The following is a 15,128-nucleotide window of genomic DNA, read 5'->3' on the forward strand; positions in this document are numbered from 1 at the left end:
TTTTCCTTTAACGAGTCCGACGAGAAAGAAATACTGCTCTCCTGGGAAAAGGCCCAGATCCCCGTCATTTGCGTGAAGAAAAGACGAAGAAAAATAGGATGCAGATCAGGCTGCCTTTGAGAATCCGTAGGCGAGCGAGTAAACTCCCACTGCCATCAATTCTACTTGCTAACATGGAAAATAAAATAATGATCTACGATTACGATTATCTTGTCATATATTATGTTACACCGAGTCGTGGCTGAACGACGACACGGATAATATAGAGCTGGATGGATTTTCAATGCGCTGACAGAACAGAGAAGCTCTGGTAAGACGAGGGGTGGGGTGTGTCTCTTTTTGTCAATAACAGCTGGTGCGCAATGTCAAATATTAAAGAAGTCTCAAGGTATTGCTCGCCTGAGGTAGAGTACCTTATGATAAGCTGTAGACCACACTAAGAGAGTTCTCATCTATATTATTCGTAGCCGTCTATTTACCACCACAGACCAATACCACACTCAACCAACTCTATAAGGCCATAAACAAACAAGAAAATGCTCACCCAGAAGCGGTGCTCCAAGTGGCCGGAGACTTTAAAGCAGGCAAATTTAAATCAGTTTTACCACATTTTTACCAGCATGTCACATGTATAACCAGAGGTGAAAAAAACTACACCACCTTTACTCCACACACAGAGATGCATACAAACTCTCCCCCGCTCTCCATTTGGCAAATCTGACCATAATTCTATCCTCCTGATTCCTGCTTACAAGCAAAAACTAAAGCTGGAAGTACCAGTAACTCTCTCAATACATAAGTGGTCTTATGACGCGGTACAGCACTGTTTTGCTAGCACAGACTGGAATATGTTGCGGGACTCATCCGATGGCATTGAGGAGCACACCACCTCAGTCATCGGCTTCATCAATAAGTGCATCAATGATGTCGTCCCCACAGTGACTGTACGTACATATCCCAACCAGAAGCCATGGATTACAAGCAACATCCGCATCGAGCTAAAGGCTAGAGCTGACGCTTTCAAGGAGCGGGACAGTAATCTGGACACCTATAAGAAATCCCACTATGCCCTCAGACGAACAATCAAACAAGCAAAGCATCAATACAGGATTAAGATTGAATCCTACTACACCGGCTCTGACGCTCGTCGGATGTGGCAGAGCTTGAAAACTCTTACGGACTACAAAGGGAATCCCAAACGCGAGCTGCCTAGTGACGTGAGCCTACCAGACTAACTAAATTCCTTTTATGCTCGCTTCGAAGCAAGCAACACTGAAGCATGCACGAGAGCAGGTAACCTGCCCAAATGATTACCGCCCCGTAGCACTCATGTTGGAAGACATGAAGTGCTTTGAAAGGCTGGTCATGGCTCACATCAACAGCATCTTCCCGGATACCCTAGACCCACTCCAATTCGCATACCGCCCCAACAGATTCACAGATGACGCAATCTCAATCGCACTCCACACTGCCCTTTCCCACCTGGACAAAAGGAATACCTATGTGAGAATGCTGTTCATTGACTACAGCTCTGAATTTAAAACCATAGTGCCCACGAAGCTCATCACTAAGCTAAGAACCCTGGAACGAAACACCTCCCTCTGCAACTGGATCCTGGACTTCCTGATCGTAGACTACAGGAAAAGGTGGACCTAACAGGCCCCCATTAACATCAATGGGGCTGTAGTTGAGCGGGTCGGGAGTTTCAAGTTTCTACAGCTTCTACCCCCAGGCAGAACCTGTTACTGAGTGTAAGGGGCAATTACTTTTTCACACAGGGGAATTGGGTGTTGCTTAACTTTGTTTATGAAATGAATAGGTAGTTGTGTTATTTGTTCACTCAAGTTCTCTTGATCTAATTTTAAGTTTTGGTTGAAGATCAGATTTAAAAAATTATGTAAAAGTAGAGGAAATTAGAAAGGGGGCAAATACTTTTTCACGGCACTGTATATTTGACATATTTCTGGTATATGTCCCTCAAGACACGCCCATGAAGATTGAAGGTCTGGAGATTCACCAGCTGTTGAGCAGGAGCCAGGTCTGCCACATATTTTGAATAAGTGAACACAAAATAGGAGTACAAAGTAGGTGAATGTGTGTCTCTCTCCTTGTGTATATGTAATCCTCATCATAAGGACTGTATTCATCAACATTCATCCTCACATTATATATTTTTCTTCTCATCTCCCTCTGTGATGCTACACTTCTCTCATCTCCCTCTGTGATGCTACACTTCTCTCATCTCCCTCTGTGATGCTACACTTCTCTCATCTCCCTCTGTGATGCTACACTTCTCTCATCTCCCTCTGTGATGCTACACGTCTCTCATCTCCCTCTGTGATGCTACACTTCTCTCATCTCCCTCTGTGATGCTACACTTCTCTCATCTCCCTCTGTGCTGCTACACGTCTCTCATCTCCCTCTGTGCTGCTACACGTCTCTCATCTCCCTCTGTGATGCTACACTTCTCTCATCTCCCTCTGTGATGCTACACTTCTCTCATCTCCCTCTGTGATGCTACACTTCTCTCATCTCCCTCTGTGATGCTACACTTCTCTCATCTCCCTCTGTGATGCTACACTTCTCTCATCTCCCTCTGTGATGCTACACTTCTCTCATCTCCCTCTGTGATGCTACACTTCTCTCATCTCCCTCTGTGATGCTACACGTCTCTCATCTCCCTCTGTGATGCTACACTTCTCTCATCTCCCTCTGTGATGCTACACTTCTCTCATCTCCCTCTGTGATGCTACACTTCTCTCATCTCCCTCTGTGATGCTACACTTCTCTCATCTCCCTCTGTGATGCTACACTTCACTCCTCTCCCTCTGTGATGCTACACTTCTCTCATCTCCCTCTGTGATGCTACACTTCTCTCATCTCCCTCTGTGATGCTACACTTCTCTCATCTCCCTCTGTGATGCTACACTTCTCTCATCTCCCTCTGTGATGCTACACTTCTCTCATCTCCCTCTGTGATGCTACACGTCTCTCATCTCCCTCTGTGATGCTACACGTCTCTCATCTCCCTCTGTGATGCTACACTTCTCTCATCTCCCTCTGTGATGCTACACTTCTCTCATCTCCCTCTGTGATGCTACACTTCTCTCATCTCCCTCTGTGATGCTACACTTCTCTCATCTCCCTCTGTGATGCTACACTTCTCTCATCTCCCTCTGTGATGCTACACTTCTCTCATCTCCCTCTGTGATGCTACACTTCTCTCATCTCCCTCTGTGATGCTACACTTCTCTCATCTCCCTCTGTGATGCTACACTTCTCTCATCTCCCTCTGTGATGCTACACTTCTCTCATCTCCCTCTGTGATGCTACACTTCTCTCATCTCCCTCTGTGATGCTACACTTCTCTCATCTCCCTCTGTGATGCTACACTTCTCTCATCTCCCTCTGTGATGCTACACTTCTCTCATCTCCCTCTGTGATGCTACACTTCTCTCCTCTTCCTCTGTGATGCTACACTTCTCTCATCTCCCTCTGTGATGCTACACTTCTCTCATCTCCCTCTGTGATGCTACACTTCTCTCATCTCCCTCTGTGATGCTACACTTCTCTCCTCTCCCTCGGTGATGCTACACTTCTCTCATCTCCCTCTGTGATGCTACACTTCACTCCTCTCCCTCTGTGATGCTACACTTCTCTCATCTCCCTCTGTGATGCTACACTTCTCTCATCTCCCTCTGTGATGCTACACTTCTCTCATCTCCCTCTGTGATGCTACACTTCTCTCATCTCCCTCTGTGATGCTACACTTCTCTCATCTCCCTCTGTGATGCTACACGTCTCTCATCTCCCTCTGTGATGCTACACTTCTCTCATCTCCCTCTGTGATGCTACACTTCTCTCATCTCCCTCTGTGATGCTACACTTCTCTCATCTCCCTCTGTGATGCTACACTTCTCTCATCTCCCTCTGTGATGCTACACTTCTCTCATCTCCCTCTGTGATGCTACACTTCTCTCATCTCCCTCTGTGATGCTACACTTCTCTCATCTCCCTCTGTGATGCTACACTTCTCTCATCTCCCTCTGTGATGCTACACTTCTCTCATCTCCCTCTGTGATGCTACACTTCTCTCATCTCCCTCTGTGATGCTACACTTCTCTCATCTCCCTCTGTGATGCTACACTTCTCTCATCTCCCTCTGTGATGCTACACTTCTCTCATCTCCCTCTGTGATGCTACACTTCTCTCATCTCCCTCTGTGATGCTACACTTCTCTCATCTCCCTCTGTGATGCTACACTTCTCTCCTCTTCCTCTGTGATGCTACACTTCTCTCATCTCCCTCTGTGATGCTACACTTCTCTCATCTCCCTCTGTGATGCTACACTTCTCTCATCTCCCTCTGTGATGCTACACTTCTCTCCTCTCCCTCGGTGATGCTACACTCCTCTCCCTCTTTCTTTCCCTCTTCCCCCTTCTCTTCCTCTCCCCCTCCCTTTCCATCCACCCTTCCTCCTTCCCTCCGGGTTCATTAAGATCTCAGACACACCTCTCAAGGGTCTCAGTGTTCACAATGCAAGGCCAGCTAATGAACATGTCATGGCTGACAATTGGACGGTTAATAAACACTCCACGCCTGTTCAGAGCACACACACACACTCGCACACACAATCACGGAGAAACACACACTCTACGTCAGTTCGATTGTAAAGTTACTGTTCCACATGGAATACCAGGTTTCAGATCAGGGAACATGAGAAAGAGGGGGAGTAGGAGCAACACTCCCTCTTCTATTATTTATCTCCCCCACCTGACACAAACGACTCATTTAGTTGTGTATTTCTGTGTGTGTGGGTGTGCTTGCTTCCATGTGTTAATGTCATGCTCATTAGGCAAAGCCCCTTTTTCACACCGGAGTGAGGTGTATATGCATGTGTGTGTGAAAGACAGAGAGAGAAACCGAGATTTGAGATTTGAGAGAACAGAGCAAACTAGAAGGCTACTTGGCCCTAAACAGAGAGTACACCGTGGCAGAATACCTGACCACTGTGACTGACCCAAAATTAAGGAAAACTGTGACTATGTACAGACTCAGTGAGGATAGCCTTGTTATTGAGAAAGGCCGCCGTAGGTAGACCTGGCTCTCAAGGCAGACAGGCTATGTGCACACTGCCCACAAAATAAGGTGGAAACTGAACTGCACTTCCTAACCTCCTACCAAATCTATGACCATATTAGAGAGACATATTTCACTCAGATTACACAGACCCACAAAGAATTTGAAAACTAATCAAATTTTGATAAACTTCCATATCTATTGGGTGAAATACCACAGTGTTCCGTCACAGAAGCAAGATTTGTGACCTGTTGGCACAAGAAGAATAAACACAATTGTAAATACAACCCATATTTATCTTTATTTATTTTCTCTTTTCTACTTTAACTATTTGCACATCGTTACAAAACGGTATTATAGACATAACATTTGAAATGTCTATTATTTTGGAACTTGTATGAGAGTAATATTTACTGTTAACTTTTCATAGTTTATTTCACTTTAGTTGATCCATTTCACTTGTTTCCCATGCCAATAAAGCCCCTTGAATTGAATTGAGAGCGAGAGAGAGTATATATGTGCATGTGAGAGAGAGTGAGAAAATGTGTGTTAGTGTGTGTGTATGCGCACGTGTGTACAGTGTGTTATGCTTTTAATGTCATGCCAAATGGTGAAACCCATTATTTCCAGCAGACACCAGGTGTGAGTGAGGAATTGTGTGTTAATGTACGGATAGTCATTATTCTAATTGGGCCTAGTGCAGGTTGGGAGATCCCAGGGTAAATTGATGGAGCTGGAAGTGTGTGTGTGTGTGTGTGTGTGTGTGTGTGTGTGTGTGTGTGTGTGTGTGTGTGTGTCTGGGAACAAGGGAGGGAGTGGAAAGATATAATCTACACTAATGAATGGAAAACAGCACATGGGAGGTAAAATAATATTTTGATGGCATGTTCATTATTGCCATTTGCACACACTTAATTTTGTAACGTTGTATCAGGGGAAGGAAACATCATTATTCAAATGAGTCTAATGATTATATGTCCTGTCAGTATATTTCAATAATTAAGTACAGATTTGTTTTAAATCAATGTAAAGGAGGAAAATTCACTTGAGTTTCGTTTGAGTTGATTCTCTTTTTATTTATTTTTTATTTTACCTTTATTTAACTAGGCAAGTCAGTTAAGACCAAATTCTTATTTTCAATGACGGCCTAGGAACAGTGGGTTAACTGCCTGTTCAGGGGCAGAACGACAGATTTGTACCTTGTCAGCTCGGGGGTTTGAACTTGCAAACTTCCGGTTACTAGTCCAACGCTCTAACCACTAGGCAACCCTAAATAACCTTTCCTCTCTGCGTGCTTAAAGTCATTTAGTTTCCAAATCCAAAGGGGTTGCCTTAGCAACACAGCCACACAAAGCAGGAAATGACACAGCAAAAGACCGTAACAGAACATTACAATATACAGTGCATTCGGAAAGTATTCATACCCCTTCACTTATTCCACATTTTGTTGAGTTACGGCCTGAATTCAAAATAGATTACATACTGTATTTATTTTTCTCATCCATCTACACACAATACCACATAATGACAAAGCGTAAACATGTTTTTTTATATTTTAGCAAATGTATTGAAAATGAAATACATAAATATCTGATTTACATAAGTACTCACACCCGAGTCAATACTTTGTAGAAGTACCTTTGGCAGCGATTACAGCCGTGAGAAATGAAATGAACAGATGCCTCACAAGTCCGTAAATGGCAGCTTCATAAGATAGTACCCGCAAAACACCAGTCTCAACGTCAACAGTGAAGAGGCGACTCCGGGATGCTGGCCTTCTAGTGCCATTGGAACACAGGAGTGATTGGTTGCTGATAACGGGCCTCTATATGCCTACGTAGATTTAAAAAATCTGCTGTTTCCAGCTACAACAATAGTAATTTACAACATTAACAATATCTACACTGTATTTCTATTCAATTTGATGTTATTTTAAATGGACAAAAAAAATGAGCTTTTCTTTCAAAAACAAGGACATTTCTAAGTGACCCCAAACTGTTGAACGGTAGAGTAACTCCACCTTGACATTATGGACTATTATGTGTACCGGCAGGCCAGTGACAAAACAATCACAATTTAATCAAGACAACAAAATGGAGAAAAAGTCAAGGGGTAATACTTTCTTAAGGCACAAAACACACACACACACACACACACGCACACACGCACACACGCACACACGCACACACACACACACAAAATTGCATTTATTATCTGGGCCCCAACAGGACACACCTAATCAGGGGCATCGGGAATCACTCACAACTCACAGCACTCTGACATGATAGGTCAGCTGTCATTGAGCCATGTCTGTACCAATCAGATATGAAGGGGGATATGCAAAGTTAATTATTGAACAGCGGAGGAGAGAGAGTGTGGTGGACTTAAGTGTTGGTTAGCATTAGCCTGGGAAAGTGTCGGTGAGTGGTGAAGGTAACATTGGTTAGCACCTTAGCCTGGACCAGTCTGTGAGTGTTGGAGTTAGCATTCGTTAGCACTTTAGCCTGGACCAGTGTCTGTGAGTGGTGGAGTTAGCATTGGTTAGCGTGTTAGCCTGGACCAGTCTGAGCATTGGAGTTAGCATTCGCTAATGCCTGGACCAGTCTCTGTTTGCTTTGGAGTAAGCATACATTTGGTTAACGTTAGCCTGGATCTGTTTCAGCAGCGGTGTACAGTCTCAACGCCCTCGGGCCTTTGCCACCCTAATGGGTGTGAAATCAAAACCTTAATCAGTCAGACTCCCCACCCGCACACACCCACACACCAATTATAAAAATTAGCTTAGCAAAATCTGAAGTCTTTCTCACAGTTACACAATCTAAAATGGTGCCTATTACCAGTCAGTTCTAGCTGATACAGTAGACAGCAGTGTGTTTCAGCTCCAATGTTCTAAAGGGACAATGGGCAGAGGCAGGTCTGTCTGCTGATTGGCTGGTACTAGGAGTGAGGTGACCTGGGTAATGGTAGGGTGGAGACGTTTCCTGTAGGCTCGTTAGTAAGTACCTGGCAGAAGGTCACTCCAATATTCTCTCTCACTCTGCCGCTCTCTGTCACTCTCGCTCTCCCTGTCACTCTTACTCTCCCTCTTTCACTTTCTGTCAGTCACACTGCCTACCTTGCAACTCATCTTTCCTTAATTCTTTTTTCCTCTAATTCTCTCTCTCACTGAAACTCCATTGCCCTCTCATCCACTATCTATCTCCCTCTCACCCACTATCTCTCTCCCTCTCACCCACTAGCCATCTCCCTCTCACCCACTAGCCATCTCCCTCTCACCCACTATCTATCTCCCTCTCACCCACTATCTATTCCCTCAACATCTCCCTCTCAACCACTATCTATCTCCCTCTCATCCACTATCTATTCCCTCAACATCTCCCTCTCATCCACTATCTATCTCCCTCTCACCCACTATCTATCTCCCTCTCACCCACTATGTATCTCCCTCTCACCCACTATCTATCTCCCTCTCACCCACTATCTATCTCCCTCTCACCCACTATCTATCTCCCTCTCACCCACTATCTATCTCCCTCTCACCCACTATCTATCTCCCTCTCATCCACTATCTATCTCCCTCTCATCCACTATCTATCTCCCTCTCACCCACTATCTATCTCCCTCTCACCCACTATCTATTCCCATCAACATCTCCCTCTCATCCACTATCTATCTACCTCTCACCCACTATCTATTCCCTCAACATCTCCCTCTCAACCATTATCTATCTCCCTCTCATCCACTATCTATTCCCTCAACATCTCCCTCTCATCCACTATCCATCTCCCTCTCATCCACTATCCATCTCCCTCTCATCCACTATCTCCCTCTCATCCACTATCTCCCTCTCATCCACTATCTCCCTCTCATCCACTATCTCCCTCAACATCTCCCTCAAATCCACTCTCTCTCATTCAACATCTCCCCTCTCATCCACTCTCTCTCATTTCACCGTCTTTCTCTTGTCTTTCCACTCTCCCTTCCACAATCTGCCGCCAAACCAAATAGAGATAATCACAGTTCATTGATCATGGTGTGTGTGTGTGTGTGTGTGTGTGTGTGTGTGTTTGTTTGAGCAGCACGGTCTGTAAACACAACCCCAGCGGATCAGTGATTGATGTATTTTTATTTAAATGTTTATTTAACTAGGCAAGTCAGTTAAGAACCAATTCTTATTTACAATGGCGGCCTAGGAACAGTGGGTTAACTGCCTTGTTCAGAGGAACAGTGGGTTAACTGCCTTGTTTAGGGACAGAACAACAGATTTTTACCTTGTCAGCTTAGGGATTCGATCCAGCAACCATTTGGTTACTGGCCCAACGCTCTAACCACTAGGCTACCTGCTATGTCTAGTTGCCTACTAACAGGGGGTGGGTGCACTTGTGTGTGTGGGTGTGTGTGCACATGTGTGGGTGTGGTTGCACATGTGTGGGTGTGTGTGGGTGCACATGTGTGCGTGTGTGTGGGTGCACGTGTGTGTGTGTGGGTGCACATGTGTGTGTGTGGGTGCACATGTGTGTGTGTGTGTGTGGGTGCACATGTGTGTGTGTGTGTGTGGGTGCACGTGTGTGTGTGGGTGCACATGTGTGTGTGTGGGTGCACATGTGTGTGTGTGTGTGTGTGTGTGTGTGGGTGCACATGTGTGTGTGTGTGTGTGTGGGTGCACATGTGTGTGTGTGGGTGTGTGTGGGTGCACATGTGTGTGTGTGTGTGGGTGCACATGTGTGTGTGTGTGTGTGGGTGCACATGTGTGTGTGTGTGTGTGTGTGTGTGTGGGTGCACATGTGTGTGTGTGTGGGTGCACATTTGTGTGTGTGTGTGGGTGCACATGTGTGTGTGTGTGTGTGTGTGTGTGGGTGTGTGTGGGTGCACATGTGTGTGTGTGTGGGTGTGTGTGGGTGCACATGTGTGTGTGTGTGTGTGTGTGTGTGTGTGTGTGTGGGTGTGTGTGGGTGCATATGTGTGTGTGTGTGTGTGTGTGTGTGTGTGTGTGTGGGTGTGTATGTGTGTGTGTGGGTGTGTGGGTGTGTGTGGGTGCACATGTGTGTGTGTGTGTGTGTGTGTGTATGTGTGGGTGTGTGTGGGTGCACATGTGTGTGTGTGTGTGTGTGTGTGTGTGGGTGTGTGTGGGTGCACATGTGTGTGTGGTTGTGTGTGGGTGCACATGTGTGTGTGGGTGTGTGTGGGTGCACATGTGTGTGTGGGTGTGTGTGGGTGCACATGTGTGTGTGGTTGTGTGTGGGTGCACATGTGTGTGTGGGTGTGTGTGTGGGTGCACATGTGTGTGTGGGTGTGTGTGGGTGCACATGTGTGTGTGTGGTTGTGTGTGGGTGCACATGTGTGTGTGGGTGTGTGTGGGTGCACATGTGTGTGTGGGTGCACATGTGTGTGTGTGTGTGTGTGTGGGTGCACATGTGTGGGTGCACATGTGTGTGTGTGTGTGTGTGTGTGTATGTGGTTGTGTGTGGGTGCACATGTGTGTGTGGGTGTGTGTGGGTGCACATGTGTTCGCCTGCTTGAAGGACAAAAGGGGAAACGGAGATGCTGAGACTGATTATATCAAATCACACACACACCTCCACATCTTGTTACATTACAGCCTTATTCTAAAAATTGATTAAATTGTTTTTTTTCCCTCATCAATCTACACACAATATCCCATAATGACAAAGCAAAAACAGGTTTTTCCAACATTTAGCTAATTATTTTTCTCTCTTTTAAAAAAAAAAACCAACTTAAACATTACTTTGACATAAGGATTCAGACCCTTTAACTCAGTACTTTGTTGAAGCACCTTTAAAGTCGATTACAGCCTCGACTCTTCTTCGGTATGACACTACAAGCCTGGCACAGCTGTATTTGGGGACTTCCTCCCATTCTTCTCTGCAGATCCTCTCAAGCTCTGTCAGGTTAGATGGGGCGCGAGGCTACACATCTATTGTCAGGTCTCCCCAGAGATGGTCGATCAGGTTCAAGTCCAGGCTCTGGCTGGGTCACTCAAGGACATTCACAGACTTGTCCCAAAGCCACTACAGCATTGTCTTGGCTGTGTGCTGCCACCACCATGCTTCAAAGTGGGATAGTATAGGCCAGCTGATGAGCGGTGCCTGGTTTCCTCCATACGCTTGGCATTCAGGCCAAAGAGTTGAATCTTGGTTTCATCAGACCAGAGCATCTTGTTTCTCATGGTCTGAGAGTCCTTTAGGCCTTTTAGCAAATGGCCCTTCTCCCTCGATTGCTCAATTTGGGCGGGCGGCCAGCTCTAGGAAGAAAAAGTCTTGGTGATTCCAAACTTCTTCCATTTAAGAATGATTGAGGCCACTGTGTTCTTGGGGACCTTTAATGCTGCAGACATTTTTTGGTACACTTCCCCAGATCTGTGCCACAACACAATCCTGTCTCGGAGCTCTACGGACAATTCCTTCGACCTCATGGCTTGGTTTTTACTCAGACATGCACTGTCAACTGTGGTACCATATATAGACAGGTGTGTGCCTTTCCAAATCATGTCCAATCAATTGAATTTACCACAGGTGGACTCCAATCAAGTTGTAGAAATATCTCAAGGATGATCAATGGAAACAGGATCCACTCAACTGAACTCAACTGAACTCAATTTCGAGTCTAATAGCAAAGGGTCTGAATAACAGTGATGTACTGGGCCATACACACTACCCTCTGTAGTGCCTTGCGGTTAGAGGCCGAGCAGTTGCCATACCAGGCAGTGATGCAACCAGTCAGGATGCTCTTGATGGTGCAGCTGTATAATATCCTTTTGAGGATCTGAGGACCCATGCCAAATCTTTTCAGTCTCCTGAGGGGGAATTGGTTTTGTTGTGCCCTCTTCACACCGTGCCCTCTTATCTGCATACCATGCTTCTACATCCACTCAACCTCTCTATGTCACCTATATCTACGTCTAATCTATAGTATGCACAGGCAGACAGGCAAGTCTGCCTTATCAACACTGTTCCGTGTGTCTGTTCGTTTGAGATGGGGAGCGTGTGTGTGTTCACACGTTTGTGTGTAACTGTGTTATCGCCAATACTTCCAGTTATAACCAGTGTCTCATCTGGACATGGTAGATCACTGGAGCTGGAGAGAGAGACTGGCAGCACCACGGGAGATAGAAGACTAAGGTTTATCAGGGAAATGTCTCAAGGAAGGCATCAAAGGTCTACATACATGTATGCGAGCACACACACAAGGTCTCAATGTCCCTGATAACCAGCCCACACTATCTGTGCATCACCAGTGTGTTTGGAGAGAGAGAAGACATCAAACCGTCTGAGAAATTAACCAGAGGGGAGGGAGGGTGAAAAGGACAGAACGAGAGATTGGGATGGAGGAGTAGTCAGGTAACTCGAGATCCAAGGGGTTATCCGACGTTGTAAATTGCTCCCAAGGATGAACCAGACTTGTGAAGGTCTGGAATTCTTTCTGAGGTCTTGGCTGATTTCTTTTTATTTCCACATGATGTCAAGCAAAGAGGCACTGAGTTTGAAGGTAGACATTGAAATACATCCACAAGTACACCTCCAATTGACTCAAATTATGTCAATTAGCCTATCACAAGCTTCTAAAGCCATGACATCATTTTCTGGAATTTTCCAAGCTGTTTAAAGGCACAGTCAACTTAGTGTTTGTAAACTTCTGACCCACTGGAATTGTGATACAGTGAATTATAAGTGAAATAAATCTGTCTGTAAACAATTGTTGGAAAAATTACTTGTGTCATGCACAAAGTAGATGTCCTAACCGACTTGCCAAAACTATAGTTTGTTAACAAGAAATTTGTGGAGTGGGTGAAAAACGAGTTTTAATGACTCCAACCTAAGTGTATGTAAACTTCCGACTTCAACCGTATATGTGTGTGTGTGTATGTGTGTAGACTAGTTCTGTGTGATTGCCTGGTAAACAACCTCACCCCTACCACTGTCTCTCCAACCATGAGGTGTGTCATGTGTTCACTTTATCACTTTATACACCCCCCCCCCCCCCCCCCACACACACACGGCTTAGCAGTGAAGTCAGACATTTAGCCAGTGGGGTGTAGGAACAGCAGTACGGCCTCAAGTCTTCAGATCATTGAGATGATAACACCCCTGACAAAGACTTACAGACAGACATTTAGCCAGTGGGGTGTAGGAACAGCAGTACGGCCTCAAGTCTTCAGATCATTGAGATGATAACACCCCTGACAAAGACTTACAGACAGACATTTAGCCAGTGGGGTGTAGGAGCAGCAGTACGGCCTCAAGTCTTCAGATCATTGAGATGATAACACCCCTGACAAAGACTTACAGACAGACATTTAGCCAGTGGGGTGTAGGAGCAGCAGTACGGCCTCAAGTCTTCAGATCATTGAGCTGATAACACCCCTGACAAAGACTTACAGACAGACATTTAGCCAGTGGGGTGTAGGAACAGCAGTACGGCCTCAAGTCTTCAGATCATTGAGCTGATAACACCCCTGACAAAGACTTACAGACAGACATTTAGCCAGTGGGGTGTAGGAGCAGCAGTACGGCCTCAAGTCTTCAGATCATTGAGATGATAACACCCCTGACAAAGACTTACAGACAGACACACACCACATCTGCCATCTTTATCTGCTCATCCCTTTGTCCCATCCTTCCTTTTTTCTGCTCCTGTCTTCTCCCGTCAGAGATCAAGAGCTTTAGGGGATCTAACATGGCCAGACGGCAGAACAGATCAGAAAGGAGAATAAAGAACGACGAGAACAAAAGGGATTCACATCGACATGAGCCGATACCCTTTTCTGACATGGTGATGATCGGACAAAATCCCCCTAGATACTGATCTAATGTCTGTTTTTCTGTTCCCTCCCTTATGGTTACAATTAGAATATAGGGAGGGTAAGCTGATCCTAGATCTGTCCCCAAGGGCACCAGTTTATATTTATTTAACCTTTATTTAACTAGGCAAGTCAGTAAAGAACAAATTCTTATTTACAATGGTGGCCTACACCGGTCAAACCCGGAAGACGCTGGGCCAATTGTGCGCCGCCCTATGGGACTACCAATCACGGCCAGTTGTGATACAGCTCTATTGACTACACAGATTGTATTCCACAACAAATGAGCCAGAGGGAGCAATGATATGAAAATAAATAAAGTCTCAAGAATGAATCATGGAATCTAATACTCTAGCTTGTTATTAAGCTGGTGCATATTCTGCTCTTTAACTGTGTATTTCACTCTGAGAACACACAGCAGTAGCAGGGAATGCCTGCTAAATATAAATATGCAAATGTAAAACATTTAAAATAGACAATGTGTGCATGTTGGGGTCGTGGGGGTAAATGTGTGTTTGTGAGAGAGGTAGATATAGAAACCTGGTGCAGCAACCGTAAACCCCTGTCTTCAACAAGCCAGGCGCCAAGTATTCCTTCACACTACAATGGTGTGTGTGTGTGTGATACTAGCATCACACTGCACTGACAACACGAGGAGAGAGAAAGAGAGATGAGAGAGAGAGATACAGAGAGAGAGAAATACAGAGAGAGTGAAAGAGAGAGATAAAAAGAGAGAGAAATACAGAGAGAGGGAGAGAAAGAAAAAGAGAGAGATACAAAGAGAGAGAAATACAGAGAGAGAAAGAGAAAGAGAGAGATACAAAGAGAGAGAAATACAGAGAGAGAAAGAGAAAGAGAGAGATACAAAGAGAGAGAAATACAGAGAGAAAGAAAAAGAGAGAGATACAAAGAGAGATATACAAAGAGAGAAATACAGAGAGAGAAAGAAAAAGAGATACAAAGAGAGATATACAAAGAGAGAAATACAGAGAGAGAAAGAAAAAGAGAGAGATACAAAGAGAGAGAAATACAGAGAGAGAAAGAGAAAGAAAAAGAGAGAGATACAAAGAGAGGGAGAAAGCAAGAGAGTGGTTGTCATTGCGACATGATACATTGAATAAAAACATTGCTGTTCTAGAACTGCATATTCTTCCAATGTGAAAGACCTATTACCTTCTGCTAAGATCACTTTAGAGGTCACAGCTATTTGTGGTCCCACATCCCTACACAG

General features: G+C 45.0%; 1 protein-coding gene across 12 annotated transcripts in view; it reads right to left on the minus strand.

Annotated features, from left to right (window-relative positions):
* Positions 1-15,128, minus strand: part of LOC110501015 (ankyrin repeat and sterile alpha motif domain-containing protein 1B) — a 316,301-nt gene that overhangs the window by 137,670 nt on the left and 163,503 nt on the right. The gene's annotated exons all lie outside the window — the stretch shown is intronic.

This window comes from Oncorhynchus mykiss, chromosome 21 (genome assembly GCF_057628025.1).
Source record: "Oncorhynchus mykiss isolate SJ-2025 chromosome 21, ASM5762802v1, whole genome shotgun sequence".
In the NCBI taxonomy this organism is placed as follows: domain Eukaryota; kingdom Metazoa; phylum Chordata; class Actinopteri; order Salmoniformes; family Salmonidae; genus Oncorhynchus; species Oncorhynchus mykiss.